We start from the raw sequence: 17,573 nt of genomic DNA on the forward strand, positions 1-17,573 counted from the left end.
TGGTCAATACTTATCGATTGGAGCTGACCATGCGTTCCTGCTGTCCTAAGCAGAGTTTAAGGAACATAAGAAGCATAGTTGCTGATCCTATAAAAATATTTCAACTACAAAAAAGAGGTTTTTTGTTGTTTTTTTAGTTTTTTTAACGTTGAATTATACTGAGTGTCTGGATCATTTCTTATGTTCCTTTAAATCCTGTAAGACATTATCATTTCTCACAATGTAGCATTTTCTCAAATGACTAAGATGGCTAATGTATTTTGAAATATCACTCATCTTCTTGACTAAGTCACTTCATTTTACTATGTGTCAGATTACATTTTCTTTGGATTCAAAATGAAGGCATTGGGTTCCCAGATGACACTGAAAGCATAAAAGAAAACCATGCCAACATGTATTTCTACTGTGTGCTAGACCTGGCATTATCCTATACACTTAAAACGTGAAACACAAGAGGACATAGGGCTTATATGTGTTGTTCAGCCACCCAGTTGTTAAAGTGTCATCAAGAGCATGATGTGCTTTTCAGCATATATGAAAAATAAAGGACCACATCCCATTTTCATGTCCATACTGCAAAGTCTGTACTCCTTTTGTGTGTGAAGCTACATGGCTGGCTTTTGGGTAGTATTCCTACAATGCAAATTGATAGAATCTACATAGAATGAGTATGAGAAAACCACTACCACCATGACTCCTAGTGATAGAAATAGTTTAATATATTACAATGATAGGTGGTAATGTAACTGTATTCAGATATTCAAATAACATCTCCAGGGCTCTATTTTTCTTTATATCATACAAATCAATTAGCCTATCTGTTGATTTGTTGTATTAAAAAACAACAACAATGACAACCCTGTACTTTTACTACAAAGTACTGGGGCCACAAGCATGTCCAAGACAACTAGATTCGTCTACTCCAAGCCACTCTTATAGCATAGGGTATGGGCTTTTAATAGTTTGCTGGACAGATGCATTCATGAAAAAATGTTACTAAATTATACCGACTTGTAAAATAATTCTAGAAATGAGATAAATACCATGAAACATACACGTTTTCTGGATGTACAAGAAATGTAAACTAATCAAAATGTTCCAAAGAGACAAAATCCAATTTTGTGATGTTTAGTAAAAAAGACAGAGACAGGTTTGTTCTTGAATTGAATTTCATTTTTAGGGGGAAATAAAACAAGAAACCACCTTAAATACTGCTTGAGATTTAAATACTGGATGAGGCTGAGAGTATCACTCAGTGGTTCAGCACTTATACAGTCTATGAAAGGCTCAATTTTGAATTTTCTACATTATAAAAGAGGAAAAGGAAAACAAGAAGAGCGATAAATTGATCAAGGCTAGGGCATGAACTCTGTTGCAATGACAAATAAATCACAATATAGCTTTTAACTGGGGTAGTCAGAAAGTAAGTATTATTCCAAGTAAGTCACGAGTGTAGTGTTCTTGATGTAGTAGGTTTCACATAATTTTAATATATAATATGAGTATGGCAGGAATGCAAAATGTACCAGGTAGGTCCATGTGTTTGAACATTTGCTTCTCAGTTAGTGGCATTATTTTATACGGTTGTGATGGGGATTGTGGAGCTGCCCTGGAGGAAATGAGCCACTTCAATGCTGTAAATCCAGGGATCTTCTTACCATTTTTTTCTGATTTCTGACAGTGGATGAAATGTCAACAGCTGCTTCACAATCTTGCCAATGTACCTTCCCTGCCACAGTGAACTGTTTCCTCTAAAAGTGTGAGCCAAAGCAAACCTTTTCCCCCAGATTTGCTTGTTTTCTGGCATTCTGTCACAGCAGTAAGAACACCTCTAACAATATATGATCCATGTACTACTAGACACATAACAGGGGGAAAGTAAAGAGCCATGAGCACCATGCCAGGAACTCCTTTTAAGTTTGTTTTTCTGTTTTTTATTGTTGTTTGTTTTAAGGGGCCTAATATGCCTAATAAACTTTACAAAGCCCATTGCACTGACATCCCTGCTTCCTTATTTTACAGAATCTTGGATAAGGGGCCTAACAGTCAAAGAAAGGTGCCCAAGATGTCATGGCAAGCACAAAATCAACCTAAGTTTTGTCACCCGAAGGTCACATGAATGCCCACAAGCAGTGAAACCTGGTGTGAAAGTACATTCTTTTGTAGAGAAATTATGAAAAATTTCATTATGTTACTGATGTCCAAGGTAAAAGATAAGATGATGAGTCATATCAGAGAATGGGTATTTCAGGCAATTTTCATAAAAAATCAGTTGTATTTGTGAAATTTCAGTGGTTTACTACTTCTCATTTAGAATGGGTTAAGAGAAAGGGAAAGGACAGAATGGAGTGAACTGTGTGTTCTCTTCACAGCATCCTTTTTATGCCACACTAACAATGAAAAGCACATTCTTAGTCACGCATTCTCATAGGATTTCAAGGTCAAATACACCAGTATCTGCTTTACTCCATGTTCCTCAGCCCAATCCCCTCTCATTTAGAACTTGCTGAAGAGGAAGAAGACCGAATTATTGCAACTCACCTTATCTCACCACAGCCCGTTTATACTGGGTATGATTTTATATGTTCCTTGGAAGTATTCACATTCCAGACTATTTGAAACAAATGAGACATTTATTAGTGTAACCTTTATTCTGGAGATGATTTAAACTATTTCCAAAGTAACCCAAAGAGAACAGTATTTCCCTTACACTTGAGTCTCTCCATGTCCCCACCAGCCCACAAAACACTTCAGTAATTTTAATGCTCTGTATGTCTCCTGAAATACCTACATAAATAATCTATTGTTCAAAAGGTCACAAAGGTAGAGGATCACTTGGAAATGTCAGAGACGTAAATGAAGTGGTAATGTTGTACCTTACATTTGGATATGTTCATAACTACTTATCTTTAGTAACAGGTAAGAATTGGAGGTGTTGGGGAGCTGACCTATGCTTGAAAGCCTTTGGGTTTTCCAAGGGACAGAATAATGACTAAAAGTGTATGGACTCTAACAGCCCAACCACTTTCCCCAAGGACAAAAACTACCAAGTGTCTAGCAGACATGGCATTTTCGCTAACCTTCCTTGTCTCTGTTCAAAAGGGATGGAAACTCATTAAAACATCCAGTCTCAAAGACTCAGTTCAGCTACAGATCTATTTCATGTTAAAGGCCACCCCATGAACATGGCCCTAAGAGTTCACTTGCAACTTTCAAACATTTCATAAATTTGCTGTTAATAGGAAGGTTGATAAATTCTCTTTCATTTCAAGTGCTGTTCAGAGCTGTCATTTTTCTTTATAGATGTCACTGCCTAGAAAAGGGATTTCTAAGTTGTTAAATGTCACCAAAGGGTTGTACAACCCAAATTATTTTTTTGCATAATACCTAAGTATCTAAAAATCTGCTCACAGGTACATTAGTTAGAATTAAGTAGATCATGGAACCCTCAAAGACGGAGATTTTTACGACCTTTTATTTTTCAGGAATGTGGGGTTCAATAGCAATGAGGGACCTAAGGAGAGATTAGAACCACAGACCTTAGCAGAAATACTGTGCTCCTTCTAAGAGGACACAAATCCCAATTCCCCCACCTTGGAATTTAACTACTTCCCCATGGGGGCAGAAGAGCAGAAGGCTAAATGTCCTTATAGCAACTTGGGGTTGTAAATAAGCAAACGTTTAACAGTGGAAAACTCCCATGGTGCCATCTGTTAGAAAAAAAATAATCTGTAGTAGCCAATGTTTGTTTGCACACCACATTGAGGTCATCTGTAGGAAATAGCCTTTGCTGGGGTGGGGGTGTGGGGGGTTGTGGGAGGGGAAGGCATCAGACAAATCCAGTTGGTAATCAGAGAGGGAGTGTGGATTGAGAAAACAGCAGGTAAAGATAATAAGGAAAAGATAGAGACACAGAATGGAGTCAAAAGCCATATTTACGGACCACAACAACAACTTACACAGCTATGAAATGGCAAGGACAACTTAGTGCCACTGTAGAGAGCTCCATCTCCAGCAAGTCCATATGTGTTTTCTGCTCAGTTCTTACGTAGTTACAAATCTTTCTTACTAGGACTTTATCCAGAATGTTTACTTCTGAAATTTCCTATACCAAGCATATATTTCCTGAGGTAGTTAAAGACAATCAAGTGGTTAAAACATAATCAAAATCTCATGGAATGTGTATCAGTCCTATTGTGTCTGTTTCCTTGGAGGCATCCAGCCACTTTGGCTCTTATAATCCTAAATAGGTAGGGAGGTGGGAAGGATCTAGGAAGAGTTGGAAAGGGGAAAAACATGATCACAATGTATTGTGACAAAAACCCTAAATAATATAGAGAAGGCCATGTGGGGGGATGCCTTAGTCTGTCTTCATTACTCACAACTTCTAGTAAATCTTCCTTGTGACTCATGATCATAAATCTTCTGTCCGCCTCACTCATAAAGACAACAGATGTCAAGGGTAAACGGAGCATTCTGATAGGCCTCTTCTTAGTCACACACCGTATCAGCTACTGTTCAGTGGTGGAGGTAGCTGTATGGTCCACAGTGAGGTTGTGGATGGAGAAATTATCTGACACTGGGCAGAAATTATCTGCCCAGTCCTCTTAACTGGCATCCACATTCAGAGGGCTTGGTTCAGTCCAATATTGGTTTCCCAGCTTTACGACTGGGGTCACTGTGCTCTCACTAGGTCAGGTCATCTGTTTCTGTAGGTTTCTCCAGCACTGTCTTTACTTCTTTGTTCATCCCTCCTTCCTCTCTACAACTGAATTTCAGGAGTTTGGCTCAGTACTTGAGTGCCTATTTCTACTTCCACCAGTTACTAAGTGAAGGCTCTAGGATGGCAATTAAGATAGTCATCAATCTCATTATAGAAGGGCATCAAAGGCAGCCTCTCTACTACTGCCTAAATTCTTACTCGGGGGTCATATGTGTGGATCTCTGAAATTTCCCTAGTGCCAGATTTCTCTTTAAACCTCTACTGGCTCCCTCTATTGAGGTATCTCTTTTCTTGCTCTCCTCTATTCCTCCCCTGACTCAGTACTCCTGATCCATCTTGTTCTCCTCCCCCTCCTCTTCTCCCCTTCTTTTTTTCCTACAGCCCTCCCCTCTCTCCCTGTTCTCCCAATTTTCTCAGGATACCTTACCCCTTCCCCCTTCTTTGGGGAATCCTGTATTTTTCTCTTAGGGTCCTCCTTGTTTCCTAGTTTCTCTGGTGGTTTTGATTGTATGGTGGTGCTTTGCTCTATATCTAATATCCATATATAAGTGAGTAGATACCACACTTGTCTTTTTGTGACTGGGTTACCTCATCAGAATAGTTTCTTCTAGTTCTATACATTTGCCTGTGAATTTCAAGATTTCATTTTTTCCCCACTGAGTAGTACTCCATTGTATAAATGTACCACATTTTCTCCATCCATTCTCTGGTTGAGGGGCATATAGGTTGCTTCTAGGCTCTGGCTACTACAAACAATGCTGCTATGAGCATAATTGAACATATGTCCTTGTTGTATCCATCTTACATTGGTCAGAATGGCCTAAATGAAAGACACCAATGGGACAGTCTATACTGGAGAGGGTGTGGAGAAAGAACACTCCTCCACTCCTGGCGGGAGTGCAAACTTGCGCAGCCACTTTGAAAATCAGTATGGCAGTTTCTCAGGAAAATGGGAATCATTCTACCTCAAGATCCAGCAATTCCACTCTTGGGCAAATCTAATAGATTTTGGTGCACAAAGACTACCATAGTGCCATAGAACCTAGGGCAACATGGTAGAAATAAAGGAATTGAAGAGATTAGAGTGTAACAGCAAAGATAATTTTACTGAGTGTTTAGTCCAGGACCTTCACTGAAATAGTCTATATTATACAATTCAGCATTTGATAATAAATACCTTGTGATAAAGCTGTTGCAGGTTACACATAACTGATTAGGAATATGAGGTTCTGAGACATTACATAAGTTGCACAAGTTCAACCATTCATAAATGATGCAGATTTAATTCAAAACTCTTTTCCTTTGTGCCCTCCTCCCTGTGTAGTACTGGTAGTCTGAATAACACTGATAACACAAACAAGAAAAAATTCTACAGTAACACTTCAAATCTATTTGAATTAGGCTGATTGATTATCACCCCAAATTCATGTGCTACATAAGCTTGATAGTTAAGATAACTAAAATATACCAACATTGAACAATAGGCTGTACCATACACACCATAAGATGCAACCCATATAACTGACTTAATATTATGATAAAAAGCAGTTTGCACCTGAAACTCTTTTCTCATATTGTCCTCAACATGGAACTTGCATTCCTGATCGAACAAGTTTGGGAAAATCCAGGCCCTTGAGAAAGACTTAGCAGTTCCTACTATTTTTCTATGTGTTGTATGCACCCTTGAAATTATTTGACTTGGCTAGAAAAAGGCAAGCTGAATGAATGCTCAGAGAGAGAAGATATCAGATAGTTTGGGTGGAAAATGAGTGGCAAATAGAGTGGGAGTCTCCTTCCATTTTTCTATTACTATTGAAAACATTTGTATCTGGAAAATATATAAACAATAGAGGATCAGGGCTGTGAGATGGTTTAATAGGTAAAAGTAATTTCCACCAAGCCTACAAATATGAGATTGATCCTAGGGAGAGTGAGGCATCCCATGAGGGATCATCAAAGTCTGACACATCATTTATGGCAGGACCTAGGACCTCCTCCATGTATTTAGGCTGAGAGAGCATCCCTCCATAGGGAATGGGCTCCCAAAGCCCATTCTTGCACTAGTGATTAATACTGGTTCCACTGCCAGAGGCCCCATACACTTCCCAACTGACACCTATGTTCAGAGGGCCTAGTTCAGTCCTATGCTGATTCCCCAGCTGTCAGACTGGGGTCCATCAACTTCCACTTGCTCAGGTTATCTGTTTCTGTGGGTTTTCCCACAATGGTTCTGACCCCTTTGTTCATCACTCCTTCCTTTCTGCAACTGGATTCCAGGAGTTTAACACAGTGCTTGGCTGTGAATCTCTGCTTCTGTTTCTATCAGCTACTGGATGAAGGCTCTGTCATGGCATATAAGGTAGTCATCAATCTCATTATAGGGGAAGGGCATTTAAGGTAGCCTCTCCACTATTGCTTAGATTGTTAGTTAGAATCATCCTTGTGGATCCCTGGACACTTCCTGAGTGCCAGATAGTAATAGTGCAGTTGGAGGTGGGAGGCAGATACAGGCTGATGTCTGAGGTTGAATCGAGTCTAGTCTACATAGTGAGTTCCAGGACAGCCAGGAGTACATAGAGAAAGCCCTTTTCAAAGCTAACTAAATAAATACTGCCACTACTCTATTACTAATTCCCCTGTATTCCATTCTGCAGTCTGTATATGCAGCTGTGTCTTCAAAGGTAATCATTTTCCAAAGATGTAAAATAGTGAAAGATAGTGAATCTTCCTCAGCCAATCCAATTAAGGAAAGGGAAAGAAGATTGGTCTCTCTGCCAATACAATGAAAGATATTTTATACTTATTTTCTTACAGGTGAAGAAGGATATTGTTTTCCCATGTCCTCAACATTGAACTGGGAGATCAAAGGTACATCAATGCTTCTTTCAGAACACCAAACATTAAGATCTTTTCTTTTCTTCCTGAAAGCATTTCTTTCTTCCTTCCTTTTTTCCTTCCTTCCTTCCTTCCTTCCTTCCTTCCTTCCTTCCTTCCCTCCCTCCCTCCTTTCTTTCTTTTTCATACTAGCTCCAATTTCCCCTTCTCCCTCTCCTCCATCTCACCCCATCCCACCTCCTATCCACTCCTCAGAGGGGTTAAGGCCTCTCTTGGAGTGTCAACAAAGTCTGGTATACCAAGTTGAGACAGGACCTAGCCTCTCCCCATTGCATCCAGGCTGAGCAAGGTATCCCACCATAGGGAATGGACTCTAGAAGGCCAGTTCATACATCTAGGATAAGTCCTGGTCCCACTCCCATGCCCCCCAACTGATCAAGCCACATAATTGTCACCCACTTTCAGAGGGCTTAGGTCAGTCACATGCAGAATCTCTAGTTGTCAGTCCAGAGTCAGTAAGCTCCCATTACCTAGGATCAGCTGTCTCTATAGTTTTCTGAATCATGATCTTGACCCCCTCCTGCTCATATGATCCCTCCTCCCACATGATCTTACTACCTCATCAGTTTGCCATTTAAAAATTTTAAAATGTGCACAAAATGTTTTCTAAGTTATCATTATTATAACACCATTTATCATATAAACTATCAAAGGTTACAAATCTATAAGCAAATTACAGGAATTAGGGGGATGGCTCAGCAAGTAAAGGTGCCTGCTGTGATGGCCGAGAGCCTGAGTTTTATCTCCAGGATCTATGTGGTGAAAGGAGAGAACTTATGCTGGAAAATTGTCTCCTGACCTTTGTATATGTGTTACGACATGCCTATACATGTACATACAAAATAAATAAATGTAAAATATTTAAAGAGAAAGAACATTACAAGACATTGCTTCAATTTATAAAATGGATTTTTTCTACAGACCTCTTATTTTGGAACAAAGTAAGGTCATATGCACATGAACTGGACAACAAGGTATAGTAGAGATTAATCAAAATATGACATGTATGACTCAAGGCCAGCCTGCTCTACAGAGTGAGTTTCAGGACAGGCTCTAAAGTTACACACAGAAACCCTGTCTCAAAAAACCAAAAGCAAAATACCAGAACCAAAATGGCATGTAACAAAGAGAGAGAAGAAAACTAATAAAGTTTGAATGAGAAACCAAGAGATCAAGAATAGGCAAATGAAATGCACATAAAACCTGGGGTGGGGGGATTTAAGAAAGTAGTGTAGAAACTTAAAATTGTCTGTCTTATAGGAAGTAAACCATTGTGTGTGTGTGTGTGTGTGAGAGAGAGAGAGAGAAAGAGAGAGAGAGAGAGAGAGAGAGAGAGAGAGAGAGAGAGAGAGCAAGAGAGAGAGAGAGAAATGACCGTTTAATATTATGTGTTAGGAATTACACTGTGATTGTTTTATAGTGATAATTGCTGTTGATGAGGAGACAGGCCATCACAGCTGCCTTATTTATTGTTTGTTTGTTTGTTTGTTTTGTTTTGTGGGTTTTTTTGTGATCTTGCAGAACACAAGTTCACACAGGTTCACAGCTACAGTAAGCAAGTCACCATGGTTTCTTTCCTCCTTCTAGAGTGGAGAGTGAGTGGGAAAGAGCAGCAGCAGCAAGGGGCCTATACCTACCTTCAGGACTGCTCTCCCACTTGCCCATCCCTGGGGTTGCCTAGGGTGGTTTCTTTTCTGGATGAGTTGGAAAATTTTTTAGAAGGTTCCTTTGTCCCTATCACAAACATTAGATGCAAGAATATGTAATAATTTGTAATAACTCATTACATTGAGAGGTTTACCATCAACTAATATATTAATTTTTTCATATATTAAAGGAAAACACAATCCAAACCCTCACATAATGACTTGTAGAAATCAAAAAGTTTATTCTCCTTGTTTTAGAATGATAATAAAAGTGATTTTGTATTAAATTTAGTTTTTAATAGTAACACTATATTAGAAGACTTGTACTAACTTCTGAAAATGTTATAAAACACCATGATCAACACAGTATGCTCTTTGAAAAAATGCAGATGTAGAGAGTAGTGAACAAGCCTTAGGGTACAGAAATAGACCTGATATATTTTAGGGATTATTTAACTACAACAAAATGGTTACAAAATATTTGTACTAGAGAAACATAACCTTACAACAAATAGAAAAGTATTCATGAAGAAAAGCCTGCAGAGTTTATTTCTCTAATATCATGCAAAGCATTAATGTAAATCATAAATCATTAACTATAAAATTTCTATGATAAACATTTCACCATCCTAAGTAAGAAGATGTAATATGCAAGAAGAAAGGTTAAAACAAAATAACTAAAGGTTGAGATATGAATTGTGAGGGTCAAAAATTTGAAATATTAGAATAATATTACAAATAGCATTGATCCAATAATAACAGAATGATAAACTGGACTCCATCAGAATCTGTATTATCTGTCCAAAATAGGAGACCCCTCAGAGGTAAGGAGCAGATTAGACTGCTGCAGAGAGCATCAGGGTGTGGAAAGAGGAAGGAGCTCTTAGTGAATGGGGAATTTGTTTTGCAGTGAGGAAGATGTTCTTGTAATTTATCGTAGCAATGGTTGCACAATGCTGAATTGTGTTTCCAGATGATATTGAGATAATATGAATTTTCATTAAACTCTTTTGGTTTTCAGAAGACACCACTAAGCAATAAAAGTCAGATTTATAATATACCCATTACTTGTGCACAAGATTTATATTCAGAATAAAACACCATTTATAAAGCTGAACTTAAAAGCAAGTGAGGCAAAACACAATAAATTAGGTTTGAATGATCATTTTATAAAGAAACAAAAAGAAATGACTGTGCTTATAAAAATTATGCTCGGCATCTTCTGTCACCTCATGACATGTTATCCATTTCACACATGTTACAGTGAACAATGACAATATTCACATTGGCAATACAAATTATTGTGTCCATATCATTAGAAGTAAAGCAAACAGATACATAGACAGACAAACACACAAATCTTAAGTGCACAATATAAGAATGTTCATTCTCACCAGCAATGGAGGAGTGTTCCCTTTCAAAGTTGCACAGCCACTTTGGAAATCACTATGGCGGTTTCTTGGGAAAATGGGAATGAGTCTACATCAAGACCCAGCAATTCCACTCTTCGACATATACCCAAAGGAAGCACATTCATAACACAAGGACATTTTGTCAACTATGTTCATAGCAGCATTATTTGTAATAGCCAGAACTTTAAAGCAACCTAGATGCCCCTCAACCTAAGAATGGATAAAGAAAATATGGTACATTTACACAATGGAGTATTACTCAGCAGTAAAAGAAAATGACATCTTGAAATTCACAGCCAAAGCGATGGTACTAGAAGAAACAATCCTGAGTAAGGTAATCCAGATACAACAAGACAAACATGATATATATTCACTCATAAATGGATACAAAAATATAGAACAAAGGATAAGCAACCTATAATCCACAACCCCAGAGAATGGTTTCAGTTTTGTAATTAGTATCCAACTATAACATCTACAAAGAATCTAAATGTATCTTTGCAACAAAGGTAAGTAGGCATGGAAAGTATACCTACATGTTTTTACTTGCAACAAGTTTGAAAACATGCAAAACCAGTTGTGGGAACAGAGTATAGTTGATTTTTAAAGGGAAAGGTTGATTAATTATGAGACTTGAAGCAAGGAGCCACCAAATTGGAAATACTCCATACCTTAATTATGGATTATAACATTCTTTGAACTCTACATTTAAAATGTGTGATACTTTAAAAATAAAAGACATACTTTCACTATGAAAAAGAGAGAAAGAGAAAGAGAGGGGGGAGGAGAGATTGTTTTTTGTGTCTGCACCATATAGGAGCAATTTCCTCTTAATATTTTTGTCTTCCTTACAGGGCACCATGAAATACCTCTTCATCTGTGGGACAATAGAGGCATGTGCTATTTAGCACATGGTCAATCTTATTTCTAAGATGATGATATCATTATTTGGGAGAATGCTAAATTCAAACAATTGCTGGTCTACTAACAAATGGCATGGCATTGGGAGTTACAATGACAAGTTAGTAACAGGGTCAATGCTGTCACTCGAGAGTCTGCCAGTCTTCTTGGAAGGAGGCTGCTCTCTCTGGCTCCCAGCAGCCTCCTCTGTTAAGTAAAAGTGGATCCCGATTTTCATGGAAAAGAAATGGTATTCATAAACAAATTAGATGGAGAAGCATTAACAGTTTTAAGATTTAACTGAAAAACTTTAGTGAAATAATATATAACCTGTAACTCATGAGTTATATACTGTTTCTGAGATTCTTATATCTAATTCTTTTCATATGAGTTGAGTAATCTCATAACAAATGTTCAAAAGCCATTCCTAACACTGGATTTTATCTTCTGGAGAAAGCAGAACTTTTCTCTTTTTGTTCTAGAAATTGGGAGTTTATCAAATGATAATCAGTTTATGTCTGAGGGAAAGGTGTCTATAAACTTGTTGAGACTGAGAAAATGATTAACCAGTCATTAATTCTTCCACTGCTACTGTGGAGCCAGGAAATAACTCTACACATTAATTCATCAATGCTTTCATACAATTCATTATCTCTTTGGTCCATTATTTATTTCTTTTATTTATTAATTTTTCAATGAATGTTTAGCAAATGCCTCATTTACTATTGTGATAGATATAATATAAAATAAAAACATTATGATAAGCCTCTACTCTGTTTTTTGATAATCCTAGACATGCATGAAGTGAATACTCTTTGGTACATCTGGATATGTAGTAACTGTGAAGTGTTGCTAGGAGCAAAGATTCTCATGAAATTCCTCACACTAACAAGCAGTTTACAGAACACCAGTACTTGAAGCAGAAATAAAAGGCCTGAGTGGTGTGGGGAATAGCACCTTTACACAGACCTTCAAACAAGGAGATAGTGTTGTCGAAAAGGTGAGAGTGGTGTGATCTTATAACTGGCCCACGGGTACCAAATAATGCTGCTTTCAAACTTCTGTGTAGAACCCAGTATGTACAACATGTTTTGTTTGCTCTCAGATTTGTTGTATTGTACTAACAAGGCTTCTTAACAATTAATTACACCCCTGCTTTACAAGTGTAAGTGTTTTGATTTGTGAACTTTCTGGAGAACTTTGGGGAAATTTAAATTGTCCTCCAACAACTACCTAGTTCACTGCCCTGCACTATGTAAATTTGATATTAAATGATCAAATATGAACCTAGGGCCCTGTGAGGTCGTGGAATCCTTTGATTTGGGACCAGGTGTACATAGATGTTCAATTATTAAATAATTAGTTTGAAAACAATAACTAGTGTAGTTTAATTCTCTTGCTGATTTCCTAATGTTTATTAATTTAGGCACCTGTGTCTTCCTGTAACACTTTCCTCCAGAATGCTTACCAGGATATGCATGGCATGTAAATTTACAGCGAATATAATTACCTTTTCGCATCTCACTCCAGGTGCCTAAGTGAGCAGAAATGAATTATGACTTTAATTGTCAGAAAGGTTTCAATATTCTGAATCTAATTATTTCAAAATTGTTTAAGTTTCTAGCTAAGCAATAATATGTTTGTGTTAATTAAAACACCAAAATATGATATTTTTTAGGATAACCAAATGTTCCATTAAAGAGGATTCAGAGAAATAATTATAGAGTGGGAAGAACCAGTTGTCTTGGCATACCTAATTTGTTCTCAGACTATTTCAAGGATGACTAGAGTTGTACAGGATTTTGTTTTGCCTCGAGTAAAGTCCTTTGTTTGTTTCTTTGACCTTCCCCATTTTCCCTGACAGTGAAACAGTATTCATCTTTGCAGAGGACCATCCTATGGACAATTAAAAACAAAGTTCAAAGTTGAATCCATTATCTTCTTTTAAAACCACCTCAATAAATAATGTCAGCACTGTAAATTAGCTAAGTAAGAATGTAGAAATAATTCTAGATTTTTCTGCTTTCTTTGACCCTTACATCCATAGGTTAGGAGCCCATCCCACCCTGGCCCTGCCCTGTCTACAGTCAGGCACATTAATGAATTCCTAGCTGACTTCTTTCTACTTGTCTTTCTCTGCAGGGTTTTCATTCTGAGATGTGGTCTTCTATCACCAGAACATTCAGGCCATCTTCTGAATATTAGACCTGTTTTTACCAAAGTACATTTTATAATAAGAAAAGAGAGAGGAAGGAGGAGCCTAATGTAAGTTAACAGTGGTTTGAAAATGAAACGGTGATTTTGAAAACTCATGTGAACAAATATTGTCATAAGAAAACTGTGTTTCAGATTCATTTTTTCATGAAATTTGACTTGACATAAAATTATTCAATGAGTAATTTCATATGTAAAATGCATAACTTTAATGGACACAAGCACAGGTAGTACACAAGGCAAAAGTTTCAGAAGCCTAAGACCCTTCAGGCTATGACATACCCATGTAGCCCCTCAAACCCTCACATTACACACTCAAACATTTAGGAGAAAGCACAGTTTTGCTGGATACCATTATAAGCAGACTCTTCTGCCTCTCACCATTACTGGACAGTTTTGCCCTAGGTCTAAAGGTCATGCTGTGGATTTACATTTAAGGTGTTAAATTTATAAAACACTTAACAAATTTATTTCTTAACTTGCCAAAATGATTTAGATAAGAGTGATTGAATTTTTACCAAACCAGAAATAAATGCATGAAACAATCTTTTAAAAAGAGATTATGTTACTTTCATGGCAATGCATCATGGTTACTCCTTTATATAGTATAACATACACTACTTCATTCCAAAGAATGCATGCTAAAATGACAGGAAGTAAACAGCAGGATTGAAATAAGAATGAGGTTGCATGCACACATCATTTGCTAGAATCCTAATTACTGTATCATTGAAGCATGAAGGTAGCCACACATATTTGCAACCACTGTAATCAGTGTAATTGGCCTACCATTTCCTTTGCATACCCTCCTTCAGTTAGGATATTATGAGTGTTTTTATGTTGGAATGATACTTGTGAATGCCCACTTATTCTCTGCATGCTATTAAACTGTGCTTTTCTCTTATATGCCAGTACTATATCACATGACACTGCTTCTAGATTAGATTAGATTTAATTGACAACTTCCAGGTTCTAGCAAAATGAACATTCCATATATGACTACAGACATTGTTCTTCTTATCATCTTTCATGGATCCTCCTATACTTAACTATCTTAAGAATTCTTCTTGCTTGGTGTTGACTAGTGGGACAAACTGTAGGGGGATGACAAGAGATGTTACACAAGGGCTTCTATGATTTGGCATATAAAAAAGCAAAGGTATCTAGAAACCCCTTGAGTTAATTAGGGTTTTTTAATTTAAGAAAATGTCAAGTAGTATATGTTGATCACATTCTTTTTTTCCCCCACATCCTCCCAGGTCCTCGTTACTCCCCTTTGTACTCAACTTCATATTCTCTCCCTTTTTCTATCTATCATTAATTCTTTCTCAAAAAGGAAATAAATCAAACACTCAAATTTAAAAAAAGAAACCAAAAAGACAAAAAAGTGCACACAACAACATGGAATCTGCATTGTATTGGCCAAATACTCCTGAGCAAAGGGCCTGCCCTGGAATATGGTTGATACACCCAGTGACACTTCTTTGAAGAAAATTGATTTTCCTCTTCCCAGAATGTATCAACTACAATTAGCTTCTTGTTTAGGAGTAGGACTTTGTGTCTACATCCACTCCCCAGTGCTGGGATTTTGTTTTATTTGAAGCAAGGAGGGTTTATGCATGCTGTCACAGTCTCTGTGAACCCATATGTGTATTGGCCCTGTTGTGTTTGGAAGACACTATTTCCTTGGAATCGTCCACCACCTCTAGATATTATATTCTGACCACCTTCTCTTCTACATAGATCCCTGATCTTGAGGGTAAGGGCTTCAATGGAGACATCAAATTTATGGCTGAGTACCCTAAGGTCTCTCATACTGTACAGCTGTAAGTTTCTTTCTTAATTAGTATCTAAAGCAATAAAAAGCTTCCCTAATAAGGGAGTAATGGATGAATGATGCTTTCCCCTATTGTCAATGTAGAATTTAACTAGGAGTCATTTTGTTATCTTTTAGCATAGCAACAATACTAGGTTTCCCCTAGGCCCATGACCTATCTAGTGTCAGGTCCTTGGTCACTTTTGCAGTGTGGATTTCAGCTAAAGTAATGGACCTAAAGTCCAATTGGGTGCTTACACCCATAACATTTGTGCAGCTATTGCAACAATATATCTTTCAGGTAGGTCTTATTCGTTATAGGATTTGTGACTGGATGTATTAAACTTATGTCCTAATAGCTATTCTTCAAAAGGAAACAATATACTAACAATGGACTCACTATTTGTTTTCAAAATAGGCCATGTAGGATTAATGTCTCTTTATTCAAGAAGACACCAAGGCAAAACACAGGCCAGAGCTAGGTTATAGAACCCAGCAAGCACAGCCAGAACAAAAGGGCCAGGGTCCCCACGTGCAGCCCCTTAAGAAGCTCCCTTACATCACCCCGGCTTTCCTTCACCACACCCTTATGGGCGAGTCCCGGGTCCACCTGGTACCTGTCCCAGGACTATTGGGCGGGGCTAGGGTGTCTCCCAACAAGGCCATATACTGTAGATAGTTTCTTTTAAACCTGACAAATACAAATAATCTTTCCATGAAACTTCACCTTTGAGTTTACTCTGTCATTTTGTCAATAGTGCTGATGCCTCAGAATGGCATTATGTCAAGATCCTTTGAAGAAACAATGCACATATTTCATTTCAAATATGATGATAATGAAGCATCCTCATTTCTACATATCTAATAATAGTCTAATTATTTTCAAATATCACCATGTGCATATTTAAAACTTGTAAATCCATCCAAGTAGATGAATGGATGAGGTGGACATTAGCTAAAGTAATTCAGTCCTTCCTTTACTGAACTTGATTTTAATCTCATATCATTGGAGTGTGATCATAAGAATTCATAAATTTGGAACATTTATGTATATCATATCATGCCATCTCCCATAAATGGGATTTTACAATGTTTATCCTATTACAGTATACTTCTACAAAACTTTGACTCATTTTAAGAACTCCTATATTTTCTCCTTTCAAAATAAGAAGAGGTAATACAGTTTAGAAAGAGACTATAATCATTGGCATTCTTTTGTCTCTCCAGTACCCTATGTGATTTTTGTAACAACAAGATTCCTATCAGTATTGGATGAAGTGTTAGCCTTAGTAAATATTCTTGTTCTCCTGAAAATGTACAGAAAAGACTGACATGATTATCTAAATTATTTAGCTGCAAGAACTGTTGCTTATTCCATAAGTTTTAGCTGCAAAAGAACATATTAAAAGCTGAAAGAAACATCAAATAAAAAGTCATACCTATCATATTAACAGTCATTTTCCTAAGGAAACTTTTCAAGTCAGGTGTTATAGTGATGCAGTTGTGAAATGCTATAAATACAAATTAATAATAATCCACCTGACAAAACTATGTTTTATAATTGAAGGAGATAGAAAATCTTTTCATGACTAAATCAGGCTAAAGGATTCATGACTACAAAGCCACACATACAAAGAATACTAGAATGAATACTTCTAACTGATGTGAAAAAATAAGCAAATCTAAGAAGCTACAGGGGAAAAAATAAACACTGTTAGGCCAGTGATTAAGCAAAGGAGGAATAAAAAGCACAAACACCACAAAATTAAAGGATGAAAAGAGTCAATATCTATCTTTCAATGATAACTGTAAATATTAATGAATTCAACTACCTAGCCAAAAGATGCAAATAAATAAGTTTATTGGATTTAAAGAGGATTAATTATTCTTTCTATAATGAGTACACCTCCATTTTAGTAGATGAATCTCAAGAGATGCAGAAAGCCTTTAACAAAAACTCAAACACC

This window comes from Cricetulus griseus, chromosome 3 (assembly GCF_003668045.3).
Source record: "Cricetulus griseus strain 17A/GY chromosome 3, alternate assembly CriGri-PICRH-1.0, whole genome shotgun sequence".
Classification (NCBI taxonomy): domain Eukaryota; kingdom Metazoa; phylum Chordata; class Mammalia; order Rodentia; family Cricetidae; genus Cricetulus; species Cricetulus griseus.